Below are 20,217 nucleotides of genomic sequence, written 5' to 3' on the forward strand. Positions count from 1 at the left end.
TAGAGACCTTTTCAAGAAAATTAGAGACACCAAGGGAACATTTCATTCAAAGATGGGCACAATAAAGGACAGAAATGGTATGGACCTAACAGAAGCAGAAGATATTAAGAAGAGGTGGCAAAAATATGCAGAAGTATACAAAAAAAGATCATCATGACCCAGATATCCATGATGGTATGATCATTCACCTAGAGCCAGACATCTTGGAATGTAAAGTCAAATGGGCCTTAGAAAGCATCACTATGAACAAAGTTAGTGGAGGTGATGAAATCCAAGTTATGTTATTTCAAATTCTGAAAGATGATGCTGTGAAAGTGCTGTGCTCAGTATGCCAGCAAATTTGGAAAACTCAGCAGTGGTCACAGAAGTGAAATAAGTCAGTTTTCCTTCCAGTCTTAAAGAAGGGCAATGCCAAAGAATGTTCAAACCACCACACAATTGCACTCATCTCACATGCTAGCAAAATAATGCTCAAAATTCTCCAAGCCAGTCTTCAATAGTACATGAACCATGAACTTGCAGATGTTCAAGCTAGATTTAGAAAAGGCAGAGGAAACAGAGATCAAATTGCCAACATCTATTGGATCATAGAAAAAGCAAGAGAATTCCAGAGAAACATCTACTTCTGCTTTATTGATCATTCCAAGCCTTTGACTGCGTGGATTACAGCAAACTGGAAAATTCTTATAGAAATGAGAATACCAGACCATCTTACCTGCCTCCTGAGAAATATGTATGCATGTCAAGAAGTAACGGTTACAACTGGACACAGAACAATAGACTGGTTCCAAAATCATGACAAAAGGAGTCCAATTCAGAGGATGAGTCATGGAACTCATAGGGAGGGATACAATAACATTCCAATTCAAGCAAATATCATCGTGAATCAGAATCTTAATAGTACTCAAGAAGTATGATATTGTCTAGCTTCTGAAATAAGAAGACTTAGAAGAACTAAAAATAGTGTCTGATCAAGAACTCTGGGGAAAGTCAATTGCCATTAAGAACAGCATAGTGGCTTAAAAACTAAAGAAAACACCCAGGCACATAGCTAGAGGTGTTAAAAAAAAAAAAAAAAAAAAAACTATTATTCTAAGGCTATAGATTTATTTAGAATTAATTCCCTAAATACAGAGTTACTGTCAGCAACTTTAATCCAAGACTTCAAACATGGTCAACCAAGACTGTGGTTAAAATTTTCTGCTGAGGTCAGGATTAGTTTACGAACTGAGCGCATAGCATACAGCCTTCCTGGTGATCTCAGCTAAAGCTGGTCTAGACCACAGAGCTGTCCAACAGAAAGTCCTGTGTTGATGGAAATGCTCTAATTCACTACCCAATGTGAGACTCATTAGCCATATATGACTGTTGAGCAGCTGAAATATGGTATGACTGAGGAATTGAATGCGAAAGTTCAGTTCAGTTCAGTCACTCAGTCGTGTCTGACTCTTAGCATTATTTAATTATATTTCATTTGAATATAAATAGCTGTGTCTAAAGACTACCTCACTGAACAGTACAGGTCCACAGCAAGGAGTCAGCAAATTGTCACCATAGGCCAAATCTGACCCCCCCACCCATTTTTCTAAATAAAATATTATTTTGCTTTATTTACATATGCATTCATATGTTTACATATGATCTGTGCTCCTTAACACGACTTCAAGGCTTAGTAGTTGTGACTGAGACCATAGGACCTGAAGAATTTAAAATATGCATTACTTGGCCATTTAAAGAAATGTTTGTCAATCTCTTATTTAGAGAAAGCCAGATTCTTAATTTGGCTCACCACATTGATGAATTGTATATGGTCCAATCAAGGCAGGAATAAAGAGTTAGCAGGCATTTGGAAAATATTCAAACTTTGTCTATTGCTATAATTGTTAATCTTGAATTTTAATTGTAGCTGTATGTTTAGGCTAGAAGAAAGTGAAGATTCTTGAAAGCAAGAATGATGTGGGACTGCAAAGGCAAAGGTAACATAACTAGTCTTATGCAGCCTTGCATATTTCATAGTATTTAATACAGTGCTATAAGAATGTGTAACAGTGGGGATATGCTATAGCATTCAATTTAATCAAATTGAAGAGTCATATGTTTTGCTCCAGAAAGACTAGACCCAAACTAGATAACAAGTATGTTAAAAATGATGTTGTACCTTGAGTATTTGTGGTTTTATATGCATCTCTTTCAAAATATAATCTTTGCCCTTCAAGGTCAGTGAAACTGCAGTTTAAATAAGAAGTAAATTTTTGAGTTTGTCATTTTTATTATATTTGTAAGTTGCAAAGGTGAATTGTATTCATTAGTTGATTTTGACCTATAATTTTACTAACAAGTCAGGGTATTTGAAAAGAAAGTCTTCTCTTTATAAAGAACTTGAGTTTACTCTATAAAGTTACAAAGGGAAAACTCTTTAACATTAAAGCATAGAGATGACCTGCATAATTAGAATGTTTTCAAGTGCAATATCCATTAGAGGGTAAAGAAGGGACCACCTCCTTAAGAACAAAACCAGGAAATTCAGTGCTGGTGACCTGTCCAGAGTAAGGGGTTGCCATCAAATTACTCACGCACTCATTGCACACTCTGTTCCTTCAGTAGACACTGAAATATTTAAGTGATGCTTGAGATCAAAAACCTAAATGCAGTAGTTAGAAAGAGAAAAGTAATCCTTCATTCTGTTGATTAGAAAACAAATGTTAACAGATGAAGGGCTGACAAGATAGGATAAATTCACCCTGCTGTTCTGGAATTTTACTAATGCAAGAGAGAAATTTTTGAATGTTAAGGAATAAGTAACAGGATATATCAATATCAATAAGCTATATTGAGATTGAAATAAGATGCTATAACTAAAAATTGGTGAAAGACAAAATAATGTGATTAATGTGATTAAGAGAAGAAAAGAATATAATAAGTTGAATGTTAGACTATTTTTTAAAACAGTTCTCTAAGAGTTATTATTAGGCTTCCTGATCAAAAATATGAAATGCATGTTTTAATACTTTTAATAGTTAAATACATACGGTGTGTTAAGATATCTAGATGTCTTCTGTTTAGAGTAGTCATTAAGAGTTATTGAAAATACTTTAACATCATTTTGGAAACATATGGTAGAAAAAACTATAATATATCTAAGATTAAAAAAAATCTACAAAGTTAAAATAGGAGACAAGAAATTCCTCTGTCAAGATATTTAGAATCTTCCTTAGTGAATAATTAAAACCAATTCCTCTACATTCAAACCCAATCCCCCAGCTAACATTTTCTGCAGTGAGTTAAATGCAGTGGGTTTTCAATGGAATAAGATTTTATGCACTTCAGTATTCATTTATTTATTCAGTTAGCAAATATTTACTGAGGATCTACTATGTGCAACACACTTTCCAAGACGTGTGGGTTATAACAATAAACAAAATATTGCCCATAACATCATGGAACTTGAATTAATCACTTAGGAAGAGAGGATTCTTTCTTTTTTTTAATCAAGTTACAGTTTCCAGTGCTCCTAATTGTATTTTGTGTGTACATCCATATTTCCATCTGGAATCATTTTCCTCTCCCTGAAGAACTTTCTTTAATATTTCACTTATTCAGGTCAGCTGATAATACATTTTTTTCAGCATTTATATGTCTAAAATTCATTACATTTTCTTTGTTTTTGAAAGACACTTGCTGGGTAAAGAATTCTGAGTGGACTTTTTTCCTTCAGTATTTTAAATATTTTTCACTGTTTTAAAGAGAAATCTACTGTCATCCTTATTCTTGTTTCCCTGTTCACACGTGACATTTTCAGAAAGAAAGGGTTCTTACTCTTTCTACAAGTATCTAGTGATAATCTATTATGTGAAACACAATTTTAGAAAAATAGTAATTGTGATGTTATCAGTGTCCTTCACTAATATTTATGCTTTCCACTCATTCTCCCCAATGTGAACAGGCTGCTCATCCTTTCCTTCCTGGTGTTCTGTTTGGTCAAAGAGAGTTCAGCATTTGCTTAGCCTGAATAAAGGGTAAGAAGAAGAGACTTCAGTCTGAATCTGAAAGAGAATAATGCAAAGCAAGGTCTCTGTGATAAACCATGAGAGTTAATAACTGTGACCATAAGCAACTACAGCCCATGGATCCAGTTCAGTTCATCAGGTGTTTTTGTCAAGTCACACCCATTAGGTTACACACTGCCTATGGTAGCTTCATTGTAAAATGCCTGAGTTGAGTGGTTTTGACATGGCAGCTAATACAACCCACTATGACTAAAGTACTTACTATCTGGTCCTTTCCAAAAAAAAAAGTTTCTGACCTATTTTAAGTCACTGAGGTGTGGGTATTTTCTATTACCTCAAAGTTGGTGTTGTTTAATTGCTCAGTCATGCCCGACCCCATGGACTGCAGGATGCCAGACTTCCCTGTCCTTCACAATCTCCTGGAGCTAGTTCTCACGTGCATTGAGTCAGTGATGTCATCAAACCGTCTCATCCTCTGTCATCCCCTTCTCCTCCTGCCTTCAGTCTTTCCCAGCATCAGGATCTATTCCAATGAGTGAGCTCTTCGCATCAGGTATCCAAAGTATTGGAACTTCAGGTTCAGCACCAGTCCTCCCAATGAATATCCAGGACTGATTTCCTTTGTGAATGACTGGTTTGATTTCCTTGCAGTCCAAGAGACTCTCAAGAGTCTTCACCAACACCACAGTTCAAAAGCATCAATTCTTCAGTGCTTAGCCTTCTTTATGGTACAACTCTCACATCCACACATAACTACTGGAAAAACCATAGCTTTGACTATACAGATCTTTGTCAGGAAAGTAATGTCTCTGCTTTTTAATATGCTGTCTAGGTTGGTCACAACTTTTCTTCCAAGGAGAAAGTCTTTAATTTCATGGTTGCAGTCACCATCTGTGGTGATTTTGGAGCCCAAGAAAATAGTCTATCATTGTTTCCATTGATTCCCCATCTATTTGCCGTGAAGTGAAGGGACTGGATGCCATAATCTTCCTTTTCTGAATGTTCAGCTTTAAGCCAGTGTTTTTCACTCTCCATTTTCACCTTCAGAACAAGACTCTTTAGTTCCTCTTCTCTTTCTGCCATAAGGATGGTGTCATCTGCACATCTGAGGTTATTCATAATTCTCCCGGAAATCTTGATTCCAGCTTGCGTTTCATCCAGCTCGGCATTTGTGTGATGTACACAGCATATAAATTAAATAAACGGGGTAACAATATACAGCCTTGAAGTACACCTTTCCCAATTTTGAACCAGTTCATTGTTCCATGTCCAGTTCTAACTACTGATTCTTTATCTGCATACAGGTTTCTCAAGAGGCAGGTGAGATGGTCTGATATTCCTATCTCTTTAAGAATTTTCCAGTTTGTTGTGATACACACAATCAAAGGCTTTGGTAAAGTCAATAAAGCAGAAACAGATGTTTTTCTGGAACTCTCTTGTTTTTTCAATGATCCAGCAGAGGTTGGCAATTTGATTTCTGGTTCCTCTGCCTTTTCTAAATCCAGCTTTAACATCTGGAAGTTGTTAGTTCATGTACTGTTGAAACATAGCTTGGAGAATTTTAAGCATTACTTTGGTCGCATGTGAAACGAGCACATTTGTGCAGTAGTTTGAGCATTCTTTGGCATTGCCTTTCTTTGGAATTGGAATTAAAACTGGCATTTCCCAGTCCCGTGGCCACTGCTGTATTTTCCAAATTTGCTGGCATACTGAGTGCAGCATTTTCACAGTATCATATTTTAGGATTTGAAATAGCTCACCTGGAATCCCATCATCTCCACTAGCTTTGTTCATAGTGATGCTTCCTAAGACCCACTTGACTTCACACTCCAGGATGACTGGCTCTAGGTGAGTGATCACAGCATCGTGATTATCTGGGTCATTAAGTTTTTTGTATAGTTCTGTGTATTTTTGCCACCTGTTCTTAATAACTTTTGCTTATGTTAGGTCCATACCATTTCTGTCCTTTCTTGTACCCATCTTTGAATGAAAGGTTTACTTGTTATCCTTAATTTTCTTGACACTTGTTATCCTTAATTTTCTTGAAAAGAACTCTAGTCTTTCCCATTATATTACTTTCCTCTATTTATTTACTAGGAAAGCTTTCTTCTCTCTCCTTGCTATTTTTTGGAACTCTGCATTCAGACGGGTGTAGCATTCCTCTTCTCCTTTGCTTTTCACTTCTCTCTTTTCTCAGCTACTTGTAAGGCCTCCTCAGACAACCATTTTGCCTTTTCACATTTCTTTTTCTTGGGGATGAGTTTGATCACAACCTCCTATACAGTGTTACAAAATTCCATCCATAGTGCTTCAGGTGTTCTACCAGATCTAATCTCTTGAATCTATTTGTCAATTCCAATGTATAATCATGAGTTTGATTTAGGTCATAGGACTGGAAAAGGTCAGTTTTCATTCCAATCCCAAAGAAAGGCAATGCCAAAGAATGTTCAAACTACCATACAATTACACTTATCTCACATGCTAGTGGAGAAGGCGATGGCACCCCACTCCAGTACTCTTGCCTGGAAAATCTCATGGATGGAGGAGCCTGATAGGCCGCAGTCCATGGGGTCGCAAAGAGTCAGACACTACCGAGCGACTTCATTTTCACTTTCATGCACTGAAGAAGGAAATGGCAACCCACTCCAGTGTTCTTGCCTGGAAAATCCCAGGGAAGGGGGATCCTGGTGGGCTGCCGTCTATGTGGTCACACAGAGTCGGACACGGACTTAGCAGCAGTAGCAGTAGCAGCAGCATAAATCTTCTCCATCTTTGACTGCAAAGAACATAATCAATCTGAGTTCGGTATTGACCATCTGATGATGTGTAGAGTTGTTTCTTGCGAAGTTGAAAGAGAGTGTTTGCTATACCCAGTGAGCTTCCTTGGCAAAACTCTGTTAACTTTTGCCCTGCTTCATTTTGTACTACAAAGCCAAATTTGCCTGTTACTCTAGGTATCCCTTTACTTCCTATTTTTGCATTCCAGTCACCTATGATGAAAGTTCAATTCAGTTCAGTTCAGTCGCTCAGTCATGTCCAACTTTTTGCAACCCCATGAAACACAGCACGCCAGGCCTCCCTGTCCATCACCAACTCCCAGAGTCCACCCAAACCCATGTGCATTGAGTCGGTGATTCCATCCAGCCATCTCATCCTTTGTCATCCCCTTCTCCTCCTGCCCCCATTCTGACCCAGCATCAGGGTCTTTTCAAATGAGTCAGCTCTTCACATCAGGTGGCCAAAGTATTTGACTTTCATCTTTAGCATCAGTCCTTCCAATGAACACCCAGGACTGATTTCCTTTAGGATGGACTGGTTGGATCTCCTTGCACTAGAAGGGACTTGCAAGAGTCTTCTCCAATACCATAGTTCAAAAGCATCAATTCTTCGGCACTCAGCTTTCTTTCTAGTCCAAATCTCACATCCATACATGACTACTGGAAAAATCATAGCCTTGACTAGACGGACTTTTGTTGACAAAGTAATGTCTCTGCTTTTTAATATGCTGTCTAGATTGGTCATACCTTTCCTTCCAAGGAGTAAGCGTCTTTTAATTTCATGCTGCAATCACCATCTGCAGTGATTTTGGACCTCACCACCCCCCAAAAAAAAAAATAAAGGCTATCACTGTTTCCACTGTTTCCCCATCTATTTACCATGAAGTGATGGGACCACATACCATGATCTTCGTTTTCTGAATGTTGAGCTTTAAGCCAACTTTTTCACTCTCCTCTTTCACTTTCATTAAGAGGCTCTTTAGTTCTTCTTCACTCTCTGCCATAAGGGTGGTGTCATCTGCATATCTGAGGTTATTGATATTTCTCCCAGAAATCTTGATTTCAGCTTGTGCTTCCTCCAGCCCAGCGTTTCTTATGATGTACTCTGCATATAAGTTAAATAAGCAGAGTGACAATATACAGCCTTGATATACTCCTTTTCCTATTTGGAACCAGTCTGTTGTTCCATATCCAGTTCTACCTGTTGCTTCCTGACCTGCATATAGGTTTCTGAAGAGGCAAGTCAGGTGGTCTAATAGTCCCATCTCTTTCAGGATTTTCCACAGTTTATTGTGATCCACACAGTCAAAGGCTTTGGCATAGTCAATAAAGCAGAAATAGATGTTTTTCTGGAACTCTCTTGCCTTTTCCATGAAAAAAAGATGTTGGCAATTTGATCTCTGGTTCCTCTGCCTTTACTAAAACCAACTTGAACATCTATAAGTTCATGGTTCACGTATTGCTGAAGCCTGGCTTGGAGAATTTAGAGCCTTACTTTACTAGTGTGTGAGATGAGTCCAATTGTGCAGTAGTTTGAGCATTCTTTGACATTGCCTTTCTTTGAGATTGAAATGAAAGCTGACCTTTTCCAGTCCTGTAGCCACTGCTGAGTTGTCCAAATTTGCTGGCATACTGAGCGCAGCACTTTCACAGCATCATCTTTCAGGATTTGAAATAGCTCCACTGTAATTCCATCACCTCCACTAGCTTTTTTTTTTTTTGGTGTTAGTTCTAGAAGGTTGTAGGTCCTTATAGAACCACTCAACTTCAGCTTCTTCAGCATTAGTGGTTGAGGCATAGATTTGAATTCCTGTGATATTGAATTGTTTGCCTTGGAAACAAACAGAGATCATTCTGTCATTTTTGAGATTGCATCCAAGTACTGCATTTCAAACTCTTTTGTTGACTATGAGGGCTACTTCATTTTTTCTAAGGGATTCTTACCCACAGGAGTAGATGCTATGGTCATCTGAATTAAATTTGCCCATTCCGGTCCATTTTAGTTCACTGATTCCTAAAATGTCAATGTCCACTCTTGCTATCTCCTGTTTGACTGCTCCCAATTTACCTTGATTCATGGATCTAACATTCCAGGTTCCTATGCAATATTGTTCTTTACAGCATTGGACTGTACTTTCACCACCAGACATGTCCACAACTGGGTGTTGTTTCAGCTTTGGCTCAACTTCTTCATTCCTCTGGAGCTATTTCTCCTCCCTTCTCCCATAGAATATTGGGCACCTAGCAATCTGGGGAGTTCATCTTTCAGTGTCATGTATTTTGTCTTTTCATACTGTTCATGTGGTTCTCAAGGAAAGAATGTTGAAGTGGTTTTCCGTTCCCTTTTCCAGTGGACAACGTTTTGTCAGAACTCTCCACCATGATCCGTCCATCTTGGGTAGCCCTACACAGCATGACTCATAGTTTCATTGAGTTAGACAAGGCTGTGATCCACATGATCAGTGTGGTTTGTTTTCTGTTACTGTGGTTTTTATTCTGCCTCCCCTCTGATGAGGATAAGAGACGTGTAGATGCTTCCTGACAGAAGGGACTGGCTGTTGGGGAAACTGGATCTTCTTCTAGTGGACAAGACCAGGTTCAGTAAACCTTTAATTCAATTTTCTGCTGATGGGTGGGGCTGTGTTCCCTCCCTATATTTTGGCCTGAGGCCAAACTACAGTAGGGGTAATGGAGGCAATGTTGACCTCCTTCAAAAGGACTTATGCCAGTATGCCTTGCTCCCAGAACTGTTGTAGTCAGTGACCCTGACCTCATAACAGAACACTATTGACCTATTCCTCATCAGGTTAACCTGTTTGTTATGGGCTGAATTTTGACCCTCCACAATTCAAATGCTAAAACCCTAACTCCTAATCCTTTAGAATGTGACTGTGCTTGCACGCATGCTCAGTGTCAGACTATTTGCTATACTATGGACTGTAGTCTGCCAAGCTCTTCTGTCTATGGAATTTTCCAGGCAAGTATACTGGAGCAGTTGCCCTTTCCTACTCCAGGGGATCTTCCAGATCCAGGGATTGAATCCACATCTCGAGTCTCCTGCATTGACAGGTGTGATTTTTTTTACCACTGCACCACCTGGGAACACTTTGTATTTGGACAGAAAACTTTCAAAGAGGTGACAAATTTAAAATAAGCCCTGATGGCGGTTTCCTTAGAAGAAGAAAAAACTGGACTCACAAAGAGACACCAAGGACATATGTACACAAAGGAAAGTTCATATGAAGATATGGCAAGAAGGCAGCCGTCTGCCTGCCAGAGAGAGAGGCCTCAGAGGAAACCCACCCTGCTGCACCTTGACCTAGGACTTGTAGTCTCTAGCACTGTGACAAGATATATATCTCTTGTAAAAGCCACAAAGTCTACAGTATTTTTTTTTTTTAATGCCAGTCCTAGAAAATTAATGCACTAGCTTATCCTGGTGGTGTTTGGTGGTTTAGTCACTGAGTTATGTCCGACTCTTTGCGACTCCATGGACTATAGCCCACCAGGCTTCTCTGTCCATGGAATTCTCCAGGCAAGAATACTGGAGTGGGTTGCCATTTCCTTCTCCAAGGGATCTTCCTGACCCAAAGATCAAACCCAGAGCTTCTCCTTTGCAGATGGCCTCCTGCATTTCAGGTAGATTCTTTACCAACTGAGCCACCAGGGAAGAGCTTATCCTGAGTGATGCAGAAATTGGTACTTAAATGTCAGGTGATAGCATGACAACAGCAATAATAAAATATGGTGACTGTGTTTAATCTGCTAAATTAGTGTATGTTACAGAATGTGAAAGATTTAGCTTATAATAATTCAAATCACTATATTTAAGCAGTGTTTTACAAGGTATCATGTGTTATGATGGTGGTAACTATTATTAACCTTACTATGTATCTAGATATATTTTTACTTCTATCTTTATATCTAGTTTCTGTGTTTCTAATCCATATCAAATATTTCTTTGCTTGATTTGAATATATATGATTTCATTGGTGATTTTTCAAGTTAAAAAAAATAATGTAACCCACTCTGTTCCAAATAACCAGAATACATTTTATGTCTGCAAAGCCAAAGTAATATAAGACACTATGTGGATTTTTTTTTCTTTTGGCTGTCCAACACAGCTTTCAGGACTTTAGCTCCCAGACCAGGGATCAAACCTTGGCCTATGACAATTAAAGCTCAGAGTCCTAACTACTGTACTGCCAGGAAATTCCCCCACAGTGTTTTTATTTTGATAACCCTGCAAAAAAAAGATGGCAAGATATGCCTGTTAGTATCTAGAAACAGATACCTTGAAATTGTTTTTTTGTTTGTTTGTTTGTTTGCCTAAACAGTATAAAATATACAAGACAGCTTAATTTTACTCATAAGTATGCTTTATTAAGAAAAAATTATCTGCATTTTTTTTTTAAATTTCTTCATTTCTTTTTGTTTTGTTTTGTTTTTGCTTTGTTCTGGTATATGAACCCAGAAGCCAGTGCTAAAAAGTCCCAGGGGCCAACTCACACACAGATGTTAAGGACCCTAGACAACCTCTGACTGTATTATGTTTTCCCCAACTCAGTACATTGGAGCACTCTTCAAAGTGAAACACATTTACATGGAATAAATTTATCTTTCATTTCACATTAAAGAAAGCCAATCACATTATTTTGCCCAGGGAATCTATTCCTAAAAGAACAATTTTGCCTTTTAGCCCCTTCCCATTGATGAACAGGATTCCTCTTATTCACAATATTAACATGAAAAGCAAGGCCTTCTGCAAACATTTCAGAAGTGGTATGACCCTGGGCTGACACTGTGGCTGGCTTTCCAAGGTTTCTCCAGATGTAAAGGCAAGTGCCAATCTCACTGTCTATTCAAGAGCCACGGAGTGCTCTAATGTTTGGTTTTAGCAACACACATTCTTGACTCTTGGTCTTCTGCATTACTGAGATCCTCAACAACACCTCAGGTTTTCCAGTAATAGTAGGAGCAATGGAATAATGTGCTTTACAGTTCTCACATCACAGCTAGGATTGCACTGGTGTTGCACATTTAGAAGGTATGAACTCTACCCATTGTGTGATTTCTGTTCTTCGTCTGAACCTTTTAGAGATGAACATAGTTTCAGCGCAGAAATAGAAATGCAAACATAGATAACTGACATAGGTACAGAGTGGAAGAAGGGGAGGGTGGGATAAATTGGGAGATTAGAAGTGACAGGTATACAATACCATGTGTGAAACAGATAGCTAGTGGGAACCAGCTTGATAGCACCGAGCTCAGCTCAATGCTCTGGGATGACCTAGAGGGATGGGATGTGGGATGTGGGATGGGTGGGGGCAGATTTTAGAGGGAAGGAATATCTGTGTACATATAGATGATTTACTTCATTGTACAGTAGAAACTAACACAACATAGAAAAGCAATTATCCTCCAATTAAAAAAAAAAAGAATCTTTAAGGTAAGTAAAGGTCAGATGATTCTGCCTCCCCTGAGAAATACCATAAACTCCAAATCTCAAAGACATTTCACGAAAATGACAGGCAATATTATTCTGGTCAGAGATGTACTTTTCCAAGTGAACAGTGAAAGCCCCTCAGAACCAGAGTTCAGACTCACCAGGAATAAGTGATATGAGTATACGATCCTTGGGACTCTGCTTCTGACCAGGTTTCATGGTGTGGTGCTCTCACTGAAGTGGAGGGTCACAGCTCTGGGGGTTCTTGTTGTTCCTTTCAAAGCTCACTCACGTGGGTCATCTTCTGTGTTGACTACTCAAGAGATCTCCCCACATTGGCCTCCTGTTCCTCCACAGTCCTAACTAGTGACACGGAGCTCAGCACCTTGGAATTTAAGGTGAGTCAGTGTAGCATCCATAGCTAAAGCATAGACTCCTTGAGAGTGGAGACCAGGTGCCATCCTTCCTGTGTCTATCACAGTTCCTGTAACTCCAGTGGGAGATGAAGATGAAAGTGATGATGCTAATTGCCCAGAATTTCATGGACAGAGAAACCTGGAAGGCTACAGTTAATAGGGTCACAAAGAGTCAGATGTGACTGAGTGACTAGCAGACTTTCATGTCCTCTTTATGTGTCCATTTTTATCATATTTCTCAGAAAAATCAGGCAAAATTCTATAAGAACAAAAAATGGATTTAAAAATGTATCTGTAAAGACAGTGGTTTATTGTGCAAGTTAAACCAAAAAATGTGTAAGAAAAAATAAGTTAAAGGTTGTAAAGTTCATTAGTTATGCTACTCAATATTAATTTTATCATTCAGGTTATTTGGAAGTCAATGATTTATTGAGTATGATTCATCAAAGAAATAATAATCATTCAAATTTGATCTGAAATTCGGTAAATCAATTAATGTGCAAAATATTTCCCTTGAAAGCAGTCAAACTATTACAAATTGTACTATTTGTCTTCAACTTTCAAATTCTGTATAATGAGAACTATAGATAAAAATCTAGTTTTAAATTTTAAATATTCTAAACTAAAGAGAAAATTCTGGTTTCACATCTCCCTACACACTACTCTGTTCAATATCCCATGGCAAAATTTGTCCTTGCAGCAAAAAGGAAGATGGATTATGTGTCTCATTAACTTTTATGTAAAATTTTTCTTTGTTCTCTTGGTTGCTCCCTGTCTAAATTGGAAGGGAAATAACTAAAAAACTTTTATGAGTTTAATTGCCTAGATTTACACATCTACTACCAGTTATTAAAAAGTGAATATTATGTATACCCATGATAAATAGTAAGTATTCTTTGTCATTTATTGTATTCATTTTAGAGCAGCGCCAATGTCATTAACATGAATAAAGGAAAAGAAACAAAGAAAGGAAAAGACAAGAGTCGAGGAGATCATTACTGTTCACCATGGACTCAAAATTAGCTTCCACACTAAAATACAAAAAATGACTTCTGAAATAGACATAAACTTTTAAAATATATAGGATTATGCTATAATAATCAAGTATTTCTGAAACCTCTAGACATATAAAAGAACAAATATTGCTAAAACCAAACAAACTTTTATTTTGCTTATTTTATACATTTTATACCTTACTATCTCTTTGAAGAACAGGTCAGCATTTCATTTACAAATCATAATGTTTATTAATACCTGGAAAAAATGAACAAGCTAAAAAGTAAGACAATTTATTTAAAAATAACAAGTTTTTCTCTATGAAGTAATTCCCAATGTCTTAGAGAATAGGAAAGTAATAAATATGTTTCCCAGACCTTTTTCCTTGAGTCCTATTAGGGTCTGCCTTAATAGCTAAACTAAAGCAAAATCAAATATACTTTTCCTAGTATCTAGCATTTTGGTTGTTCAGAGAACCAAGATTTGTCTTGGGGAGAAGGGTGATACACTGGGGAAGATATTAACCATCCAGTAGAATTGTCAAAGAAAACATATGTACACAAAGAACAAAGGAAAAAAAAAACATAAATTTCAATAAGAGTATATAATCAGAGACCTGAGATTGATATAGAGACAGAAATAAATATAGATAAATAAATAGATATGATATAGATACATTATTAATGTTCATTTCATTTTACATGGCATTTTAATAGTACTCATTTGTTGAATTAATTCGTTAGGCACCCAGTATTTTTTTTTCCAAAGTATACATTCTGGTTTTTTTTAATCTAGTAAAATTCCCATGTGGTAACATATTAAGTATTCTTGGTTTAAAATTTGTCATTACTTTTCCTTTTCCAATTTGGATTCCTTTTATTTCTTTTTCTGCTCTGATTGCTGTGGCCAAAACTTCCAAAACTATGTTGAAGAGTAATGGTGAAAGTGGGCACCCTTGTCTTGTTCCTGACTTTAGAGGAAATGCTTTCAATTTTTCACCATTGAGGATAATGTTTGCTGTGGGTTTGTCATATATAGCTTTTATTATGTTGAGATATGTTCCTTCTATTCCTGCTTTCTGGAGAGTTCTTATCATAAATGGATGTTGAATTTTGTCAAAGGCTTTCTCTGTATCTATTGAGATAATCATATGGTTTTTATCTTTCAATTTGTTAATGTGGTGTATTACATTGATTGATTTGCAGATATTGAAGAATCCTCGCATCCCTGGGATAAAGACCACTTGGTCATGGTGTATACATATACACAATGGAGTATTACTCAGCCATTAAAAAGAATACATTTGAATCAGTTCTAATGAGATGGATGAAACTGGAACCTATTATACAGAGTGAAGTAAGCCAGAAAGAAAAACACCAATACAGTATACTAATGCATATATATGGAATTTAGAAAGATGGTAACAATAACCCTGTGTACGAGACAGCAAAAAAGACACTGATGTATAGATCAGTCTTATGGAGTCTGTGGGAGAGAGAGAGGGTGGGGAGATTTGGGAGAAGGGCATTGAAACATGTATAATATCATGTATGAAACGAGTCGCCAGTCCAGGTTCAATGCACGATACTGGATGCTTGGGGCTGGTGCACTGGGACGACCCAGAGGGAGGGTATGGGGAGGGAGGAGGGAGGAGGGTTCAGGATGGGGAACACAGGTATACCTGTGGTGGATTCATTTCGATATTTGGCAAAACTAATACAATATTGTAAAGTTTAAAAATAAAATAAAATTTTAAAAAAATAAATAAAATTTGTCATTACTAATAGTCACTATTAACTTCATGAATTCAAAAAAAATAAATAATATAATGTCAGGAAACAACTGACACAGAGTCAAAAAATTATAAAGCTTCCACCTAGGAGTTTTGCTCCTCATTTTCTTGTCAACATAAAAGGAAAAATTAAAACCTTGCTAAATGGTCATGGGACAATAAAGAAAGAGTTCTAGGCACACGGTTATTTATATGATTGCAAAAATAGAAATTTATGCTAAATAATCAAGTACAATAATAATGAAAATGTCCCAATATATGTCTAATATCAACTCACTGATTTTCAAAAGTTAAAAAGAAAAAATCCTGGGGAAATTGTTGCATCTCCCATAAGAGAGGATAGATTGAAAGAGGATTGAGGCAGGTATTCATTTTTTTCTCTGACCTATTCTCTTAACTTTCAGAAGTAGCCTTGAGGAAATATAGGACAGATTAAAAGACATAAAATAATAATAAACCAGTTCTACAGTTGTTAACAAATACATATATATTATATTATATAGAACATTCAAATTCTAAATTAAATAAGCCAGTCCCCATTAAATTAGAAAGTTAACTATATGCCAGAGTTCAAGCTAACGGATTTTAGATTTCAGCAAGTCATATGCTTCAAAAGTCATAGAAATATACATCAAAAGAAATAAGTCAAAGAGACAAATTTGAACACAAGTCAAAGAGATGAATTTGAACACAAATCAAATTATAGGCATAGGATTCAGACAACAAAAGTCCAACATAGACATGACCAGTGTTATGAAGAAGAGACACATGTACCCCATTGTTCATCGCAGCACTGTTTATAATAGCCAGGACATGGAAGCAACCTAGATGTCCATCAGCAGATGAATGGATAAGAAAGCTGTGGTACATATACACAATGGAGTATTACTCAGCCATTAAAAAGAATACATTTGAATCAGTTCTAATGAGGTGGATGAAACTGGAGCCTATTATACAGAGTGAAGTAAGCCAGAAGGAAAAACACCAATACAGTATACTAACGCATATATATGGAATTTAGAAAGATGGTAACAATAACCCTGTGTATGAGACAGCAAAAGAGACACTGATGTATAGAACAGTCTTAAGGACTCTATGGGAGAGGGAGAGGGTGGGAAGATTTGGGAGAATGGCATTGAAACATGTAAAATATCATGTATGAAACGAGATGCCAGTCCAGGTTCGATGCACGATACTGGATGCTTGGGACTAGTGCACTGGGATGACCCAGAGGGATGGTATGGGGAGGGAGGAGGGAGGAGGGTTCAGGATGGGGAACACATGTATACCTGTGGTGGGTTCATTTTGATATTTGGCAAAACTAATACAATTATGTAAAGTTTAAAAATAAAATTAAAAAAAAGAAAAATATGAGGGAAAAAGAAATTTCTTTTGAAGATTTAAAGAAAAAACACCTCAGACAAAGGGAGATAATCTGTGAAGTAAAAACTCACATGGCAATGAGGAGAATTTTGCTATATCTGAGACATAAAGTGTCTAAATTTACTAAAATTTAAGAATAAAGAAAGGTTTAATCAAACAGATTAAAAGGATATGCATCACAGCCAATGGGGGACAAAAAGAAAGCAGCTTGGTCACAGGTATTGCCTAAGCACTACCAGATTTTATGAAATAATAGAATAGCTCCAACTAGGAACAATTTCCCCCCTTGCACAACATCTGAGAATATGTTTGATTTTCACAACTGGTGATGGGTGCTACTGGTATCTAGCGGGTAGAGGGAGGCCAGGAGTGTCACAAAATGTCTTAAAATGCACAGGACAGCCCCTAACAGAAATGCATTATCCAAAGCAAAATGTCAATAGGGCTGAGTATGAGAAATCCTACAAGAAAGTGTTGCCAAAACTCAGCCTCTATTTACCAGTGTCGACTAGAAACACAGAGACAGAATTTGGGATGAAGGAGAAATAAGTGGCTTTTATGGCTTTGCCAGGCAAATGGGGCCACAGCAGGCTAATGCCCTCAAGGCTGTGTGGCCCACTCTGGAGCAGGTAGTGAGGAGTCTTAAGTGTTCAAGGAGCAGGCGTGGTCAGCTTCTGCATAGTTTTTGGATTGGTTAGCATCAAGGTGCTGTTTCAAGCATCATCAACCTTCTGATTTCAACCAGTCTAGGATCTATGTTATTGTTTTCAATAACATAGCAGTTTTCATCTAGAGGGGTTTGCTTCCTGTAAAAAACAATTAGGAATGTGTGTCAGGCCTTTATCTGTCTTTCAGGGAACTGTGAGTTCAGTAAATCTGCTGTGTGGTGGATTCACAGCCTAAATTGCAAGGAGAGCCCCAACTCTGCTTCTACAATTCACATTTCCCAATCATTATTAAGTCTGGAGTCAGCTCTTTATTTCAAAAGATAAGGAAAAGGGGACTTACAAATTCTTTCAAAAGTAACAAAATATATAGAAGGAAAAAAAAAAAAGTGGCATTACCTAAATGTTCTTTACCCAGTAGGGCTAACGAGACAGCAAAAGGGACACAGATGTATAGAACAGTCTTTTGGACTCTGGGAGAGAGAGGGGGGGATGATTTGGGAGAATGGCATTAAAACATGTATAATATCATATAAGAAACGAATCACCAGTCCAGGTTCGATGCAGGATACAGGAAGCTTGGGGCTGGTGCACTGGGATGACCCAGAGGGATGGTATAGGGAGGGAGGTGGGAGGGGGGTTCAGGATTGGGAACACGTGTACACCCATGGCGGATGCATGTTGATGTATGGCAAAACCAATACAATATTGTAAAGTAAAAAAGTAATAATAATAATAAAATTTTTTAAAAAATACAACAAGAAAATACTCTCTGATATTCCAAACTCACTTCAGTGTAATACCTTTTTGAATAATCACATAAATAAAACAGAAAAATAAAGTGTGAATTGAAGAGAAAAACATAATTAAAATTTGCCATATAAAAACACTGATGTTGATATTGAATCCAATTAAAAACAGAGTTAAATATAAATATAGACATATAAATAGTATTTAGCCATGATACACAGCTTTCAAAAAAGAACAGAATTTTTAAATATCTTAAAAAGAATTTACAGACTATGAAAAAGATAAGTGACATGTTACTATAAAATATTAAGGGGTAAAAATGAAAGGAGAGGGGTTTGAAAAGCTTCTAAATACAGAAACGATAAACAACAAAGACAGAAATCAATGTGAACATTTATGTGCCAAATAACAGAATAACAAATACATAAAGGAAACTATAGGATTTAAAGAAAACATCAACAAGCATAGGCAGTAATAAGAGACTTCTAAGAAACAGTCTCAGTTTGTGCCACACCATGTTGGGGGAACGAGTTTAAAATCATTTGCTCTGAAAAAGTACATTATGTAAGACTGTTGTTTAAAGTAGAAGCATGTATATTTTTGAGATTAGTTGTTTGTCAGTTGCTTCATTTGCTATGATTAAATGACCCAATCAAAAAATGGGCCAAAGAACTAAATAGACATTTCTCCAAAGAGGACATACAGATGGCTAACAAACACATGAAAAGATGCTCAACATCACTCATTATCAGAGAAATGCAAATCAAAACCACTATGAGGTACCATTTCACACCAGTCAGAATGGCTGCGATCCAAAAGTCTACAAGCAATAAATGCTGGAGAGGGTATGGAGAAAAGGGAACTCTCTTACACTGTTGGTGGGAATGCAAACTAGTACAGCCACTATGGAGAACAGTGTGGAGATTCCTTAAAAAACTGGAAATAGAACGGCCATACAATCCAGCAATTCCACTGCTGGGCATACACACTGAGGAAACCAGAAGGGAAAGAGACACGTGTACCCCAATGTTCATCGCAGCACTGTTTATAATAGCCAGGACATGGAAGCAACCTAGTTGTCCCTCAGCAGATGAATGGATAAGAAAGCTGTGGTACATATACACAATGGAGTATTACTCAGCCATTAAAAAGAATACATTTGAATCAGTTCTAATGAGGTGGATGAAACTGGAGCCTATTATACAGAGTGAAGTAAGCCAGAAAGAAAAACACCAATACAGTATACTAACGCATATATATGGAATTTAGAAAGATGGTAACAATAACCCTTTGTACAAGACAGCAAAAGAGACACTGATGTATAGATCAGTCTTATGGACTCTGTGGGAGAGGGAGAGAGTGGGGAGATTTGGGAGAATGGCATTGAAACATGTATAATATCATGTATGAAATGTGTCACCAGTCCAAGTTCGATGCACAATACTGGATGCTTGGGGCTGGTGCACTGGGACGACCCAGAGGGAGGGTATGGGGAGGGAGGAGGGAGGAGGGTTCAGGATGGGGAACATAGGTATACCTGTGGCGGATTCATTTCGATATTTGGCAAAACTAATACAATATTGTAAAGTTTAAAAATAAAATAAAATTAAAAAAAAAAAAAAGAATATTGGTTGCCCAAGATCTGAATGCAGATGTATGTACTCAGTCACTTCAGTCGTCTCCAACTGAATGTCCATGGAATTCCCCAGGCAAGAACTGGAGTGGGTTGCCATGCCCTTCTCCAAGGGATCTTCCCAACCCAGGGATCAAACCTGCGTCTCCTGCATTGCAGATAGATTCTTTACCATTGAGCCACCAGGGAAGCCACCATCTGAATGCAGATGATACCACTCTAATGGCATAAAGGAAAGAGGAACAAAAGACTGCTTTTTTGATGAAGGTGAAAGGGGTGAGTTAGCTGGCATAAAACTCAACATTCAAAAATACTCTGATCATGGCATCTGGTTCCATCACTTCATGGAAAA

The sequence above is a fragment of the Bos grunniens genome, chromosome 17 (assembly GCF_055505025.1).
Source record: "Bos grunniens cultivar Pamir isolate PY7600 chromosome 17, Bosgru_T2T1.0, whole genome shotgun sequence".
Taxonomy (NCBI): Eukaryota; Metazoa; Chordata; class Mammalia; order Artiodactyla; family Bovidae; genus Bos; species Bos grunniens.